General features: G+C 40.3%; 1 protein-coding gene across 1 annotated transcript in view; it reads right to left on the minus strand.

The window, feature by feature from the left end:
- Window positions 1–18,976, minus strand: part of SH3RF3 (SH3 domain containing ring finger 3) — a 307,356-nt gene that overhangs the window by 60,249 nt on the left and 228,131 nt on the right. The gene's annotated exons all lie outside the window — the stretch shown is intronic.

Here is an 18,976-nt window from a genome sequence, read left to right on the forward strand (position 1 = left end):
CATTACAGCGCTGTTATGTCTTCCTAGAGTTTACATTCTATGCTCAGATGACAACTACAGCATCTTTAGCAACACAGTCTTAAGAAGATTGCTAGGCCAATCTTCCTTGCGCTGAATATTTCACAGACTTGCAGAGCAGAGGACTGAACTGTACTAAGACTGAACATAAATGCTTTTTTGTGTTATAACTTGGATACCTAGAATGGGCAACTGCACAAAGTTAAGGCATGAAACTTATTCCTTGATAACTCTGTGAAGAGTGTTAAACCTCACTGAGAATTCAGGGACCCTCCAAAAGAGTCACATTCCATGCATTATTTGTTCATTCTTGAAGACCTATAATGCAAACTTGAAAGAGACACTAGAAATGAAGAGTTGTTACTTCTGTGCAGTGCTCCAGTTAAAATTCTACAGTTTCACACATCACAAATATTCGATATTCACTAATGCAAGCCCTAAAATCAACAGAAAGTAATCTTTCTAACATTGAATGGTGAACAGAACAATATTTTAAAGTTTCCTATTATTATAAGCAATTGAAGCACAAAGCAGAGAGCACTACACAATTCAAAAATGTTTGGAGCAAGAGTGGCTTGTGTCTTGTGTGACTTTTTGCAGATACATGCATAGGAAAAGTACAACATAACTTCAGGCATGAGTAGATGCCATTGGTCCCTTTGCAGAACTGTAAATGTTGTTTGGCATACCCCTAATAATGGTTATTGGCCCTCCTCCCTGGGTTTCAGTTTGTGTGTTCATGTGTTGATATGTTTTACTGAATTATTTCATATATTATTTTAAATGCTTTCAAATGTACAAATGTTTTAATGTCTTCATGTCTGCCACTTTGGGGGCCCTGTTCGTGTGGAAAGGTGGCATAAATTGTTTTAAATAAATAAAGAGTGAGACCAACAAGTAGCATGGACTTCGCAGTCTCAGACTGGATGCAGACAACAGGGTGCAGAATCTCTAACAAGAGGAAAAGCAAGTCTGCAAAAAGTCCCATAAAGCAAGCCATTCAAATGGCAGCCTAGGGTCAAGTACAAATATGCTGAGTGCTTTCTTTCTTCCTAGTACCTTATGGATCCACACAACTGATGCACCTGTGAGGTCTCCATGCTGCTGGCTTCCAAATGTGAGCATAGGGGTGCCCTGGCTTAGGAATACTTGTGGTTTTCTAGTTAATTTCTGAATATCTGCTGTATGACATCACATGGGGCACTGGAAGGGCTCATGCTTGTTCATGCCATTAGAGTATATCTGCATTCTTACAAACCCATCCTCCAATGGTTTTTGGTCCACATTAGGGTTAACACTTCCACGACTGGCAAAGACATGGAGACCCTATCCCCCATGGCACCCTGACCCATAGCCCCTGCATCTCCAAACTTCTCATACCTGCTCATCAAAAGTACATATTCCCTCCTGTCTAAACAAAGAGTCCTCTGTCCTCCTTTTTTCATAGAACTTTTCTTTATCTTCTCTCTACCACTTATTTTTTTTCCAGAATGTGGTCTACTTTTCAGGACCCTATCCACTTCCTTAAATCCCCTCCTCAATTCTTGAATTGCCTCTTTAACACTTCTCTCCCCTTACTGTCAACAGCATCCACACCAACCTAATTTTGTTTCTCAAGTTATGACTCATCTTTGCCCCAGTTTCCTACTTTTTCTACCCATTTCTTCACTCTTTCTATAAAAACATGACTTCGTATGTTAACCAAAAGAAAACCTATAATGCAAACTTGAAAGCCAACCATGGTCTGTGCACTCTCCAGGAAGAACAGCATGTTGAGAACCACTGAAAGTCAGTTAAGCAGCCAGGGGACAGAAGAAGACCGGAAAATTCTGAAGTTCTGAAATGTATGGGAAGAGATTTCCAAATTGTTTACACACTCTAGGGTTGCCAGTCTCCTAGTGAGAGCAAGGGAGCCCCTTCCCTTATACGTTCTTGCCAGCTTGAGAAAATCCTGCCCCCAAATAACATTTTTGGGTCTACTTCTGGTTCCAGACCTACTTCTGGTGGGGGGGAGTTCTGTTTTGGGGGCAAAACTCTATAGTTTGAAGCCGAATATAACATAGAGTTTAGCCCAAGAACCAGAATATTGCCCGTCTGGAAGTAGGCTCCAAAATGCCCAACGCCACCTCTGGTCACCAAGAAAGATGTTGGGAGACCCCCATATGCTTGGTAAGTTGACCTGGAACCTAACACACTCCCCCTCATGATTCCTATTGCCCCCTGAGCTTGTTCCACTCATAACTATTCTCTCCTGTAGGGTAATTGGCACAGGGGCAAATTACATGATACAACCCAACTTACTTTTCCTGCAGCCAAGCAGCAGCCATGGGGAACTTCTTACACAAGCAGTGAAGAGCCTATTTGCATCGGGACCACAATGCTGTGGAGAAATGAGTTCCAGCCCCTCCTCCCACATTTTCATGAGCCAAAACAGCTCTAAGGGGATTTATTTGCTACCTTGGGGAATTGCATGTGCACCGAATACTGCAAATGTCTGAATTGGACCCTGTGGCACTTAGGTAAGTTTCCCACAACTGCCATATGACTGCAGGGAAAGCAAGTTGGATCAGGGGAACACCAATCCAAGTCACAGCCAAACAAATGTATAATGTAGTTTGGCCCACAGTCAGTGACTGCTCATTTTGTAGAACAGCCTTTGTGAAGTTCCAGTTTGTTGAGATTCCACATGCTGTGCAAGGCAGAATTACTCCAGAGGGATTTTAACACTGGAACCTGATTTTTAATATTTTTTTTTTTGTGTAAATTTTGTTATTTTAATTGTATATTGTTTTTATTACCTTGGCCTTGATTTCAGGTTTCAGAGAAAGATAGTCTAAAAAAATGCTATAAATACATAAATATTTGTTAGTATTTTTTTTTAATTAAAAACCTACTTAAATAGTCTAATGATGCGTGAACCATGTCCTTAAAACACTGACCGTAAGGAATATGTATAAAAGAATCTGCTAATGTAGAAACAATGAGCCTTTGCCAGAGCAACTCTTGCCATTGATTTGCTTTCTTGTTAGATGCTGAAGCTTCTGGCTTTTGCGATAAGGATGGCTGTAGACTTAGTATGGCGGAGCACAGTGGGACTGGATGGGCAGCAAAAGCCCAACAGAAGCCACAAATGCAGCTCACTGGGCCAGACAGACCACTCCCAGCATCCACTCTCCAAAGAAGAGGATGTCTTCAGTTTGAAAAGGGAAGAGAATAGGAGGATATTGGATTTATTCCCTGACCTTCACTCATAGTCTCAGAATGGCTTACAATTTCCTTCCTTTCCTCTCCCCACAACAGACACCCTATGAGGTAGGCGAGGCTGAGAGAGCTATTTTGAGAACTGCTCTTGAGAGAACTGCTCTGAGAGAACTTGTGACTGACCCAAGGTCACACCAGCAGCTGCATGCAGAGGAGTAGGGAATCAAACCAGGTCCTCTCAATTAGAGTTCACCACTCTTAACCACTACACCAAACTGGCTCTCAGTGCTTGTCAGTCTCCTCCCCTCTCTGTGCAGCCTCAAACAAGATGGCTAGCAATACACCATCAAAAAGCCAAGAGGAGAAAAGAAAATGTGCTGTGTTGACAGAAACCCAGACATCAAAGATAATTGGATGCTCTGAAAGAAGAGAAAGCCACAGCCAACTGATGTGTGAGTCTGACATAGGTTCATCAACTATCTGCACTATTAAGTACTATTAACTGGCAACCCCCCATTCCCCATGATTGCCAGATAACAAAGCTCTTAATGAATTTATTTATTTATGCATTTAAAGTCTGTAATGTCCAAGTGTGATGTCCTTTACATTTTCCATTGCTGGGGTGGGGGTGTGTGTCATTTTCTGTTCGGAATCTCAGTTAAGCAAAGAAGCATTACATTTTGTTCTTTCTCTGGGGCTGACTTCTTGATTCATTAGGCTGCATATATTCCACTCTGTTGACTAAAGGTCAACAAGAAGCTGATGGGGTGTTATGCCAGATATTCAAGAAAACACAATTAGTATTTTTGTACTACTTTTCATGTTTCTATAGTAACAGCTGTAAATGATGAAAATAAAATATATGGTTGCATTAAATCAAATAGAGGCACAAACCAAAATATCATGTTCCTTTAAGATCTATTAAGGTGGGAATAGGAGGAATAATAGCTAATTAAATGGAAGATTTAGAGGAACTCATCACTGTGGTCAAATATTTAGGTGCCTCCACACTCAACAGAGAAAATATAGAAATAATGATTAATATTTTTCATAACATTACTATAAAAATCAAAAGTATCTGTACAGAAGGATAAGCAATGTTGATACTATGCAGTTAGAATGAAAAAGGTCTCTACAGAGGTTAAGCCAAAGGTTAAGATTGGAATCTCAGTCAAGCAGCAGTTCACAGAAGAGGAAATCTACAAGGAAAGAGATAGTCAAATAGCAGCTATCGAGAAGACCTTTGAGGACGCTCAGAAGTCGGTGAGCCAACCTCCCCCGGGGAACTTGCTGGGGTGTCGATAACAGGCTGGATTTAAGGCTTCAAAAGAGGACTTGGTGTAGGGGAAAATGTCCCAGCCACAAGGAGCAAAGTTGCGTTTGGAAACAGAATGGTTTCTTTAAACACTTTCTTTGAACTCTTCCCCCCCCCCCCCAAAAAAAAAACCCTGGTGCCCTCCAGTTCCTCATAATGCCTAATTTTGTCTTGAAACATTGACTGAGGGGTGACATGATAGAGGGACTGAGGGGAGACAAGATAGAGGTTTACAAGATTGTGCATAGGATAGAGAAAGCAGAGGAAAAAATCCTTTTCTCCCTTTCTCACAATATGAGAACTCGTGAGCACTCAGTGAAATTGCTAAGCAATTGGGTTAGAATGGATAAAAGGGTGATTAACACATGGAATTCACTGCCACAGGAGATGGTGGCAGCTGCAAGCATAGACAGCTTCAAGAGGGGATTGGAGAAGCATATGGAGCAGAGGTCCATCTATTAGTGACAGCGTGTTGGAACTCTCTGTCTAGGGCAAGTGATTCTCTGTATTCTTGGTGCTTGGGGGGGCACAGTGGGAGGGCTTCTAGTATCCTGGCCCCACTGGTGGACCTCCTGATGGCATCTGGGGTTTTTTGGCCACTGTGTGACACAGAATGTTGGACTGGGTGGGCCATTGGCCCAGTCCAGCATGGCTTCTCTCATATTCTTATGTTCTACAATTTTCTGTCTCATGAGGTGTATGTAATCTGTATTACTATGGCTGAGTTCATAACTGTAACAATAATTCATATTGTCTTTATTTATTAAAGGTGTTGTACACTCTGTCCAAGAGCCTCAGGGCAGGATACCTGGGATTTTCTAGTGTGATCCTTATAACACTGATAAAAGGTAGGCTAGGATTTGTTCTAAACAGCATTACATCTTTCTAGCCTCACTGAAGCCTAAGAAGAAGTTTAGCTAGTACATCATACTTGATTGCAACACATCTCTTTACATCTGATTTTACATTGTGCTTTTTACATCTGATTTTTTGTCCTCACTGATTAGAATTTTTATTCCATTTTTACTCATTAGAAGAACATGTTATCAAGTAATAGGATGCTATAGGATTCAGTAGCCATAAAATACCCACTAATGTGCAGGGAGACTCTCTGTTAAACTTCCTAATACTCTAGGACAATCTGCTAATGATTTATCTATGGGAACTAATGATGAGAGATGTTCTCCTTACATCTGGGAATCTCTCTCCAGCCTTAGAGAATAAAAAACATTTGAATTTGAGTAGGTAGCAGCTTCCATTAAGAGATATGAAGGCCTGGAAAGAAATGTAAACATTCAGAAATAAACTGACCCTGTATTTTTCAAAGACCCCATCTTTTCTGATGGAAAAACAGAAATTTGGAGGAGCACTTGCTTATGTTTCCGAATGAATTGTCTGTTTCTGAAGACAAGGTTTTATCCACTCACAGTGTATAGCATGATTTTTTAAAAATATATATAAAACAGATTTCAGCAATAGAGAATAACAATTCCTATGTATACTGTAGACATATACAATGTACTTTCAAGAGTGTCCATTGTGAATACCTTTGTAACAATATGCCAATACATAAGCAAATGCAGATGAGCAAAAGCATTATAAAGCATTCTTAAACAAAACCAGAAGCTCAGCAGCACCTCAAAGATCCCCCCGCCACCAAAAAAAGAAAGATTATTCCAGCATAAGGTTTAAGGAGTCAGAATTCATGGTCAGTGTAAATTCATCAGACCCAAATTAGGGTACAGTCCTAACAATGTCTACTTTGCAGTAACACATACTTTTTTCAACAAGGCTTACTCCCAGGAAAGTGTCTTTGTGACATATACACAATAGAAGGAAGGGTGCCTGAGTTAAAAAGAGAGGTCAGTATAACATAACATCTAATCCAAAGAGTAATCCATTTACTCAGGCCTCAGTTTGAGCAGGAGCACACTGGAGTGCTGCTTCTGAATCTCCAGCAAACCCCACCCCACCCACCCCCTACACCTAGCAGGCCTTGCAAGCCACAGGCTCTCTGGGCCAGCAGCAGGCATTTCATAGGTGGGAGGGGCTGCCTAGGAGTCCCCGGGAAGAGAAGCCTCCAGCCAGGGTCTGCATGCAGTGGGGAGTGACCCCATGATAGCAGGGTGTGTGGCATATGCAAATGAGCTCCTGCACCTCTTTTACTACAAAATGACCCCTGCATTTACTCAATATGTGTGAAATATTAATGAGTTCAGAGTTTTTGATGTAATGAAGTCTAACATGATTTCCAAACATACTGGTAGTCCTACTATGGTTATATGAGACTGTTTCTAGCCAAACAATACACTTTATTTTGTTCACTGACTTTTTTCTCTTTGGTTTTTTTCAGTCTTCAGTTTTTTTCAGCCAAAGACTGTTTCAGCCAAAGCAGAGGTGCATCAACTAGCAGCTTTCTCTCAAGTATTAGGTATATTTGCCATTTATTCTGTAGAAAACTTAACAATGCAATCCTAAACATCTAAGCCCACTAGTTTCAATGGACTTAGAAGGGTTAACTCTGCTTAGGATTGCACTGCAAGGTGTTCTACTTTTAAATTCTGTAAGTATGCCAACTAGTAACATTTTGTATGTTAAGGTACAAATTATGTAGTTCATGTTGTTACAGCAGTAAAATAAGTTTTGGTTTGAAAGGAAACTAAATAGTGCATATTTAATTTCCAGTCAGTTCACATTTCTGCTTCATCCCATAGGGAATGGGCAGAGAAATGCTTCAGAGCAAGTTTTTGCGGTTTGGATTTGGGAAGAGCAAAGCAGAAACAGCCGTGAGCAGACTGAACATAAAGCACCATGGGGGTTTAAGAGTACTGAGATGGGAACCTGAGGTGCAGTTGACAAGATTTGCTACCTGCCATGAAAGTATTCTTCCACTTCCAATAGGGTCTGCATGGGTATTTGTAAATAAAGCAAATATTACAAAGACAGCTTAAATTTCAAGTGCTCTTTTTTATCTGCAGGAAACTAAATTCTGTAATGTTGCCCCTGGAACTTTTCATCACTTGGAGAACTATATAAACATGACTTGTTTTTGCTCATCTGCATTTGCTTATGTATGCAAAGTACATAGTATGTATGCAAACTACTTTAATTACTTAGCAGTGCCAAATGCTCTGCCGATATAACCAGTGAAGAGAAATTACCCCAAACAGGGGGCTTTTTTGTGATCCTATTCCATCAACACATGAACAGGTCAATGTGCATACAGGTAAGACAGAGGACCAGGAAGCTACAAACAGAAATCCAAATTAAACAAACAACACATCAAAAACATTGGCCAGCATTGCATTCTCGTTTAAGAAAATATGGGCTTTTATGTTGATGAACAAGATAAACAACAGACCTACAACTCTCTCAGCTTATTTAATTGGTTTTTTCTTATTGAATTTATATCCCATAACTGTTTAATTTCTCATCCCCTATTGATGTTCTGCTCTTATTACAAACCTTTATTTTTGGTTTAAATGTACTGTATCTACCCCTCGACCTATATCTACATACGTTGCTTACCTGATGCTTTTATATTAGGATAAGATTTGCTTTTTTTCTTTTTGTATTCTGTCTATATTGCATTACATTGCATATTTTCTCCATTACTCTTTCTGCTTTACAGTTTGATATGACATTATATGCTTCTGCTTTTTTCAATAAAGTGTTTTGTTATTTTTTTTAGACAGAAAACACTGGCCAGCAATCAAAGAACTGCAAAACTAGCTCAGAGAACCCAAGAGGCATCAGACTTACTGTTCTGAACAGCAGGCTCCCATGCTATGTATCAAACTGCTTTTGAAAATGGTGAGGAATGAGGAGTCAGCTCTTCAGAAAAAGTCAAAATTTCACTGGGCTTGTGGAAGCCTAAACAACACTCTGAATCCTAGCCTTTGTTTTGATCTACAGTGTCCAAGATTTCTCCTACAGGGAAATTAATTAGGAAAGAGTAAGTCTTTGTGAGAATCTTTTTATGTTAAAAGCGCTGTTGGACGGTGAAACAAGTCTCAGTAAAGCTAAATGTTAGACTGCATTGGAGTTCAATGGAGTACTTTTAACAGCTGGCCTTGTAAACAGCACACGGTGCTTACAGTTAATGCAATTTAATCTATTCAATTTTATCTCTCTAAGCATGTGAAAGATTTGGCAAACATGCCTATAAACTAAAGAGATAAGCAACATTTTGGAGATGAGTTGGGCTTAGCTGACTTTGTTTATTAAGTGGTTTGGATTCTTTAATGTTGTCAGGCACATTTAGATTATTATTGTACAACTAGGGGAACCACAGGGTCTCTTGTAAAGGGGATCTAATTTCCATACTGCTGTTCCATTCACTCACCCAACCCACTTACCTACCCACCTACCTACCTGAATAGCTTTTTCTGTTCCTTTTTCACTTTTCCCTCTCCCAAGAGCTCCACTCCAATATCCTGTTTCTGTCCCTGGCAAACACAACCAGTCTGTCTTTTCCTGACATTTTGTTATTTTACCTTCAATTTTTTCTTTGTTCTTATTTGCCCCTCCCTCCTCCTATTTTAGTCTATCCCTGTCCCCATGCTGACAATATGCAAAGCTTGGAAACTTCAGCAATGTTGATTGGGGGTTGCTGAGCAACCATCAACTGGCTGCCAAGAACTCACAATGTAGTCTCGCAAGATCTTAGGGGCATTCTCTTCTTAGAAATGCAGACATTGCTTGTGTAACTAGCCCCCAATTTTAAAAACATTTATTTTTCTGCTAACTTGGAGATTTCCCCAGGATTGTCGACCTCTCCATCTGTACAGGACTCCATAATGCATATTTTCTTATCCACACTCTGGGGGCATTGTTCAGAATTAGATATATTGATTCAGGTGATGCTTACACTGGTTTCAGAAATACATTCCAACCACATTCCTGCATGTAATGTTTCTATTTCCCAAATAACTGAAATGACATTCTCAGGAATTGTACTTCTCACCTTAAAGGATCCTCCTGTCAAAATTTTGTGCAGAAAGGCTATGTTGTTTCTATTCTAGAAACAATGGAAGGCTCAATACATTTCCAGATCTAACTCTCTTCTTGCATCCAATTGGGAAGAAATTCAGCCTCCTTGAAGTGCTGTCAAGTCACAACTGACATAGCAACCCCATAGCAGTTTTTAAGGCAAGAGACATCCACAGGTGGTTTATCATTGCCGGCTTCCTCATCATGATCCTGGTATTCCTTGGTAGTCTTTCATTCAAATACTAGCTAGGACTGACCCTTGATGGGATACTGCCTTAGCCTTTGCCCTGAACTAATTGCATTTGTTCTCTCATGCGGCCAGGCTAATGCTTGATAGCTACAATGGCTGAGGCAAAAAGAACCCCTAGTTAGACAAAATGAAAACCCACCTCAAGATAGTGAGCCAGCAAGTTGTCTGGAGAAAAAATTAAGTATTGGAAAACTCACCCTGGACAATGCTGTTTGGCATGATGACGTGTTAAGTGTTTTGGCTGGCACACATTGTGCTGAGTCATTCTGCCCCTCTCTGCCTCTCCTCTCCGCTTGGAAATGAAAACTTGGGGATGTTAAAACCCCAAAACACAGCGCAACCAGAAAACTATCTATATCTGGCTTAGTTAATTAAGTTCTGAAAATCAGCTGAATTTATATTTAGTTACTTTCCACAGGTTAATTAATAAGGTTTGTGTAGACTGGACTTTGGTTAATTACTTTCAGAATGCACACCTCCACTATGAATTATATTCTTGTTTATGAAATGTTTAATGGAAAAGAATATTTTTGCATGTATTAAATTCTATGATCTGTGTGCCAAATGCTTTTTATTGAATGTACACAGTAGACCCTTGCCATTGTAGAGAAGATCATGCAGAGGCAGAGGATGGAATGAGTGTGCTCACAGCTGCTCTCCCTCTCCTTGTGTTGTCTGAACACACAGAGGAGAAGAGGGTTGTGTTCTCAAGACTAACTGTATCACACGATTGGGCAGTGGATCATGAACAAATGAAGTCATGAGCTGCAGATCTGTGAAAGGTGAAGGTCTACTGTATAGACTAGTCCAGTAAATTCTTCTATTATCCACAGACGCTATGATGGCACAGTGCTTGTGCTCTCTCTTTATTTCAATGACGGGAACAGACCCACATACACTTTCCTTTGCGAGCACGGTTTTGCTCCCTTCATCCAATTAACAGGGAAAGCAGTGGCACACAGATCCTTGCCCTGGGAAGAGTACCCTCAGTTTACCTCCACTGCCAGAAGAATGATTAATTATATCTCTTGATTAACAGATTTCACTGTGTTATCTGTTACATTTCATACTATTCCTAGGAGAATGCTGCATCTGTTTTACTCTAATATGTAATTCTGGACTTTTAAAAAACAACCTTCCCCTCCTTTCAAGCTGTTTGGACAAAGAAAGTTCCAATGGAGATATTATTAGCAGCAAAGGCTGTCATGAAAAATGAAGTATTACACAACTGATTGTGGCAACTGTCCATTGTTATGGATTTACTAATTTATGGCAGGGCAGGCACAAGCACAGATTTTTCTAGTTCATCCACCCTGGAGGAAGACAGACTTCTACACTCCCCTTGTATACTTCAGAGCAGATTTCCCCTATGCATATAAAACTATTCATAAAACACTTCATATGCACTAGGGTAGACTGACTTGACCTGGATGGCCCAGATTAGCTTGATCTCATCAGATCTCAAGGATGTAGGGTGAGTCCTCGTTAGTACTTGGGGAGCCACAAAGGAAGTCAGGGTTGCTATGCTGCAGCAGGCAACAGCAAACCACCTCTATTAATCTCCTGCCTCCAAATCACTAAAGGGTCACCATAAGTTGCCTGCAACTTGACAGAACTTTCCACTATCAATGGAAGGCTGCCTTTTTTGGTATGTCCTGACACCATTCCCATAATGCCTATCTTATTGCTGTAGCAAGAAGCAAAGGAAGAGTGTGGGGAAGAGAAGGGGTGTACTTGGCTAGACAGAGCAAGTTGAGGCCCAGCAGCTCTGCCAGCAGTTCTCACATTGGTTCCTTGGGTGGAGGTCCCTTGGGTCTCACATTGGTCCCTTGGGTGGAGGAAAGTGGTTTTGTGCATGATTGCCCAGCATGTCCACCAGGGATTGGTTACCTGTATTGCAGGCTGTTCACACAAGTGCAAGGTTGTAGTTCAGCAAGGAGTTAAATGTAATCAGTGAACTTAAATGTGCTTAAATTTATGTAGACTGTGGTCATCAAGTAACACAAGCAGATGCTTTGCTAGGTTAGATCATGAAAGTTTGATGGTGGTGGAAAGTACTGTCAAGTCACAACTGACTTATGGCAATCTGAAAGGTTTTAAGGGCAAGAGATGTACAGAGGTGTGCATTTGCTTGCCTCCATGTCACTACCCTGGGCTTCCTTGGAGGTTTGTTATAAAACAACTAGACAGGACTAATCCTGCTTAGCCTCTAAGATCTGATGTGGCTCGGCTAGTCTGGGCCATCCAGATCAGGGCCATGACAGTGTAGACATAGGAAAATGCCTTACATTGAGCCAGACTGCTTATCAAGGTCTACATTGGCTCCTCTGCTTGACAACAAATCTCTTGGGCCTCAGGTTGAGGACTTTCACAACACCTACCATCAGGCCTCAGATTCAGTGGGAGCTCACAGGAGCACAGCTCCTGCACCTTTCTGAGAGTTCCTCCTCCTCCTCCTGACAGTTCCACCTCCTTGTCCATTGAATAGTATGTGCAGCTACATAACAATCCCTGGATGAGCTCCACCACCTATTTTTCTACAAAACGATCCCAGGCTTTGAACCTGAGACGTTTTGCATAAAACGAAGATGTAACAACCAGTGAACCTCCCTGACAGTCTCTCTGTGGCTGCGATGTACATTTCACTGCCTCTCTAAAAGCCTGCTAAAATGTGCTCATGCTGCATAAAGGAAGATACATTTATAAATAATAACTCTTCAGATGTTTGTTCTAGTCTAACACACGTGTCCTCTGTGCTGACAGCGCCTAAGGCAGCTAGGAACATTTGCAGAGATTCTGACATAGGTATTATTCCCTCCCCCACCCTCCTTATTTAGCATCAGTGTGATCTTTAACAGAGATCTTTATTGTCTACTAGCAGCATTATTTTTACAATATTCTGAAGGCCAAAGGAATGCTGTGTTTTAATAAACAGTGCATGCTTGGGATAGCATGTCATCATGAGCTTGCAAAATGAAAATAACTGATGCATGCAGAAACAGTGAACATTAATCCCTGGGTAGCGAACTGGGAATTCACAACTACAGTATTGGACAGGAAATGTTACAGTTGTGCTGTATCTGAGCCCAAAAAAAATCCCAGAGTCATCCAGGTTCATAACCTTTATTTGGTATGCTACATTATTCAAAAGGCATCTTTAATTTCAAGCATGACAGCCTGAAAGCATTAAGAAAAAAAATATCCCTGAACAGGCTGTTTAATCCAGGGGTATCAAATGTCCGGCCCGCGGGACAGAACCGGCCTGCCCAGGGCTTAATTAAACCCTTGGGGCTCTTTTCTCCCCCCTCCTGTTCTTATTCTTGGAAGCTCCAAGGCTGCCAAATTTCCCAGCTCCTTCTTCCTTGTTTTTCCAGGCTGAAGCAGGAAGCAATTCTGGGCTTCCAAAGAAAATTTGAATGGACTTTCCATTAAGGTCTCAATGCCTAGATTGACTACTCAGGGAGTAGCCTATCTGGGCACAGAGATCTTAATGGAAAATCCGTTCCACATTTTCGTTGTGACTTTGTCTGTGCCGCAATGTATTTTAATGGAGTGGAGCTCAGTTTCACTTTTCAGCATTTATATGGCCAATTAGAAACCATTTCTTGCTGGAGTTGTGTGATCTTGCAAACATGCTTTGAGCTAGCATGTCTCTGCTGGAACTTAGAAACAGTGCCTAGTGAGTACTCTAACCTGGGAACCCACAACCAAAAGGGGAGGGGGAGAAGCTTGCAATGCCCAGTCATTTCATATTTTCCTAAGCCCAGATAATTTTATTTTGTTGGTTTATATTTTTTGCTGTGTGTTTCTGCTGTGATCCTCATGCTTTTTCTTGATATTTTATTTTTAAAATTGCCTTGCCAAATCCCACTATTCCCCCACCTTTCCATTTTAAACAAAACATTGCAAGAGTTCTAAGCATGTTTGTATTTTAAGTAAAAAATAATATATTTAATTGTGTTTCTCTGTATCCTTTGTAAAATGTATATCTCCACTACATGACATTACATTTTATATGCATGTCCTGGTCCCACAAAGTCCCATTTATGTCAGATCTGGCCCTCGTAACAAATCAGTTCAACACCCCTGGTTTAATCCTTTCACCTCCCAACACAGAAAGATATCTTGGCTCTTCCCCACTTGTGAGATGCTTACAGATAGCACAATCTACCTGCATTACAGGCTGCATAATATATGTCTGAGCATTTTAATTTATGGGGCTATTCTGTCAGAGCTTTTGTTTTAAATGCCAGGCTCTACTACAGGAAGAATGTAAGATCTGGCATTTGTTGCTCTGAATCTGCTGCTCAGTTTGATTTCGATGCTACAGTGAAACAAAGAAAGAAGAGTATAAAATCAAGATACATCCTTACAGTGTTACAATTTAGAAACAGCTTAGCAAAGAGTGGCTGTGTAAAGGTGACTCTTTTGTCAGCATCTTAAAAGAACTGAGGAAGCATTAATCACCCTGCAAGAGAATAATCTATTTTGAAACTCAAAGGCCTGCCTTCATCCTTGGACTCCAGTGATTCACACCAAGAACCAGATATATCTCAGGATGTTCTCCAGTGGTACCCCATCGACATCTTCTAGCTCCGCTGAAGTTCATGGTTCCAGAATAAAATATAGCCCTTTTTGATCTTGAGTGGTTACTTCCATGGGGAGGGATAGACTGAGATCCCCTTTCCCACCTGCAAGACTACTAGAATTCTCAGTTTACTCCAGACCTTAAACTCACACTCTAACCCAGGGGTGTCGATCTCATTTGTTATGAGGGCAGGATTTGACATAAATGAGACCTTGTCAGGCCGAGCCATGTGTATCATAAAATGTAATGCCAGGTAGCGAACATATAAACTTTATAAAGGGCACAGACACACAATTAAAGATTGTTTTTTGCTTTAAATAAAACATGCTTAAATATTAGCCTGCTTGCAATATTTTGTTTTACAGTCTCTGATAAATGTCACCTCTTGCTATGAATTATTGCATCAAAAACTGCAGATAATGTCTGTGCTGTACCAGTCTTGAATTTGTGCTGTTCAGGGGTGCACATCTGTAAGTTGCAAACCTACTTTTGATTCATTGATATACATTACAGACATCTCATGGTCAATGCTTTGAGCCTAAAACCCAGAGGAACGTGAAGTAGCTGGACATTGTGAGCATTTGTACAGAAGTTGCTTCACATAGTCAAGAACATGTGAAGGCACCATGGCACAGACTGAGGGCTATGTGCTTGTCTACAAAACTATAATTTTCCCCAGAAAAATGACTGCAACTCAAAAAAATTACAACTTCCCCCCAAAAAACAACTACAAGAACAGAGAGACAGCCATGTACAGTGGTCAGTGTTAGCCTACTATCTGGGAAGTCTAAATTCAAGACACCCAATCAAAGGAAAATGTGAAAGAAAAAATAAGGAAAATGTGCTGGGTAAACCAGCCTAATGCTGATATTTCTCTTCTAAATATTTCACATGCTTTCCTATTGAGAAAGACTGGAGGGCATGAGTGTAGCGAAAAAGAGGAGGGGAACCCAGTCACAAGCCCAACCCAGTCACAAGCAAGGCAAAAAGCTCATACCTTCACTAAAACGTTGCTAGTCTTAAAAGCATTCTTTGTAGCTCTCCTGATGGTGGGGACTGGGCAAAGGAAGCTCTGGCTCTTTCTTTCTTTCCTTCCCCAGGACAGGAGGAGGGGGAGGAGCCCCAGCCATTCATTAGAAGGAAGAGAGGTTTGTCTCAGTAGCTCTGCAGAGTGATTAATTGAGCCTGGGAAAATTAATCAACCAACAGAGCTATAGAGCCAAGCTCTCTGATTGGCTGAGGGTGCTCCTCCCTCCTCCTCCCTTTGGGAAAGGCTGCTTTGCTGCTCTGGCTTATCCGTGGAGAAATACAAAATGGCGATTGAAAAAAGCAGGCAAGGGAAAATTAAGCAGATGGCAGCCAGTTGCTGGAGGGCCTGATTGGAGCCCTCTGCGGGCCTGATTTGGCCCACGGGCCATATGTTTGACACCCTCACTCTAACCTGTCTGCTGCTACCCTCTATCCATCCTGCAGTAGGAGTTAGCAGGAGTCCTCAGAACTCGTGGCTTCCTTGTTGTATGCTGGTTCGCCTTGCCAATATTTTCTGGACAAAACAGGAGAACAAGTGAGTAAGTGGGCAGGGAAAGAACTAGAAGCTGACTAATGCACTAGTGATAATCTGGCGTATACATACTGCCTGAAATTCCACTTCCTGGCAGCCTGATTGAATCAGGAAGTGAGAAAGTTTCTAGTTTAATCAACATTTCCCATGAGTGTTAGGTAGGTACATCGGCTTCAACAGATTTATAAGGATGCAATTTTGTTTGGGATTGCATTGATTTTGTTTGGGATTGCTACCTAATCAATTAATTGAAGACTCATATAATTATAGGAATTATTTAATTGACTCACTATCCTGGTCCTGGGACAAAAATCAACACTGTTATCAGAGCTAAAGACTAAGGATGTGGTCAAACAACAGACTTTGTGTGATCTGGTCCTGCCTCTAATTAAACCAGGTTTTGTTTTTTTGGTAATTGAGAGGTTTTTTTTGTTTTTTTTTTTTGAAAAAAAAATTCTTTATTACACCCAAGTGAAAAACACAGACATTTGACATACAATACATATACAATACATATATCTTACAGTCAGATCTCACAGTCACATCATCATATTCAACCTCCCTCCACCTCACAGACATCCTCCCAAACATCCCGGGAGTAGACAGAGAATAACTTTATATATTCCCATTAATCCAACACTATACCTTTACTTTTTACCCAACGAAATATTGGTTCCCAACTCTCTTTACATTTTTGTATATTGCCATCCCGTAGCCTTGTAGTCATTAAATCCAGTTCCGCAGCTTCTATAAGTTTTACAATGAATTCTTCTCTGGAAGGTATATTTGGTAACTTCCAGTATTTTGCATACAATACTCTTGCCACCGTAACAATATACATTAACACCTTAATTGTTTTAGGCGGGAAGGTCTCTGTACAGACATTTAAAAGATATAGTTCTGGGGAGTGGTGTAATGTAATTTTTAAAATGTTCTGAGTCCAAATACTAATTAACGCCCAATACTTTTTAGCGTGTTCACAATTCCACCAAACATGAAATAATGACCCTTTTATCTTTTTGCACTTCCAGCATTTATCAGAATAATTGGGATGGACTTTGGCCAATCGATCTGGAGTTAAGTACCAGCGATAGATCATTTTATAGAGGTTTTCCTTATACAAAGCTGGCTTTATTAATTTTACATTTCTTTTCCATAATTTCTCCCAGTCTTCTATAGCAATACTATAGCCAAAATCCCTCAACCATTTAACCCAAGATTCTTTCACCACTTCTCCTTGCATTTTCTCCTTAAGCAACCACTCATAGGTTTTGGAAATTAATTTCTGGTCTGTCTGGATAATTTGGTCGAGGTCATTTAGTTTCTTAGAAAAGCCAAATTCTTTATCTTTTTGATATCTTGATTTTATTTGGCATTTGAGCCACCAATCCATTTGGTCCATTTCTTCTATTCGCAAGTTATTTTGTCTGTCTAATAAGTTTTGATAAGTTAAATTATTCCAGTTGTAAAGATTCGGGTGGGAGTGAGCCTCTATCGGTGATAACCACCTTGGCGTATAAGAATAGAACTTCCTAATCTCTATCCAAGCTCTGAAAAGAGATCGTCTTACCTCATGTCTCCAAAAGGAGCTATTTTGTGGGGGATTTTGGTACCAAAGATACCCATGCCATCCTCTCTCCAGACCCGCTCCCTCTATCACCAAGATTCTTTTATTTTTTAGTGCAAACCAGTCTGTTAGCCAAACTATTCGGCAAGCCATATGGTACAAATTCCATTCTGGCAGAGTAAGACCACCCCTAAGTTTGCTATCCTGGAGTACCTTGAGCCTAATTCTGGGCTTTTTATTCTGCCAGATGAACAATGGAGTTATTTTGTTGATCTGTTGAAAAAAAAGTTTTGGAAGCAAGATAGGGATCATCTGACAGAAGAACAATATTCTTGGCAATACATTCATTTTTATGGTTGCTATCCTGCCCAGAAGTGAGATATGCAGATCTTTCCATCTGGTTAAGTCTTGTTGTATATCTTTTACTAATTTCTCATAATTGTTTCGATATAAGTCTTTCAAATCATTAGTCATTTGAATTCCTAAATATCTTATTTTTTTCCCGTATAAAAATTCCGACTGAATTTCAAATTGACTAACTTGTTCTTTATTCATATTTTTAGTAAAAAATTTCGTCTTCTGGACATTAATCCTGAGTCCCGCTACTTGCCCATATTGTTTAAATGTTTCTTTCAAATGCGCAATGGATAAATTAGGATCCTCCAAGACACACAGTAGATCATCTGCAAAAGCTTGAACCTTCAACTCCTCTCCCTTGATTTTGATGCCTCTTATTTCATCTTCATCTCTAATTCTTTGCAACAAAAGTTCTAAGGTTAAAACAAATAGGAGGGGGGATAGGGGACACCCCTGTCTTGTGCCTTGTGCTATTTCGATCAGATCCGAATTGGTGTTATTAAAATTAATCTTGGCATTTTGTTCTGTATAGATAGTCTTCACCATGTTAGAAAAATTTTCTCCACAGCCCACTGCTTTTAATGATCTCAAAATGAAATCCCAGTTCACATTGTCGAAGGCTTTCTCTGCATCGACAAATATAAACGCCACTTGCTTCTCTGGGTGCTCTTTATAAAATTCAATAGCGTTTAATAAGAATCTCAAATTTTGCCTCATTTGTCTACCTGGAATGAAGCCTGTTTGGTCTTCATGGACAATGGTGCCGATAACCTTTTTAAGTCTGTTTGCCAACACTGTAGCGAAGATCTTGTAATCGGCATTCAACAACGAGATAGGTCTATAATTTCTCACTTCTGCTGGGTCTGTACCTTCCTTGTGTATTAACGAGATCAACGCCTCCTTCCAAGATACTGGGCTTAAGTTTGTATGCCAACCACCTACTAGTTTTGTTTGCACTTTCAAAGTGGGTTTGCTTCATCCATTTCAGCTTCTTTTCTACCTCCTCCATTAATAGTAGGTTAATCTGATGTTGAATAGCTGAGATCTTTAGCCTTATCTCTTCTGTGTTTCTTTCCTTTAGTTGCTTCTCTTGCTCCCCTAATTTAAAAACCAATTCATTATAGGAC

This window comes from Heteronotia binoei, chromosome 3 (genome assembly GCF_032191835.1).
Source record: "Heteronotia binoei isolate CCM8104 ecotype False Entrance Well chromosome 3, APGP_CSIRO_Hbin_v1, whole genome shotgun sequence".
In the NCBI taxonomy this organism is placed as follows: Eukaryota; Metazoa; Chordata; class Lepidosauria; order Squamata; family Gekkonidae; genus Heteronotia; species Heteronotia binoei.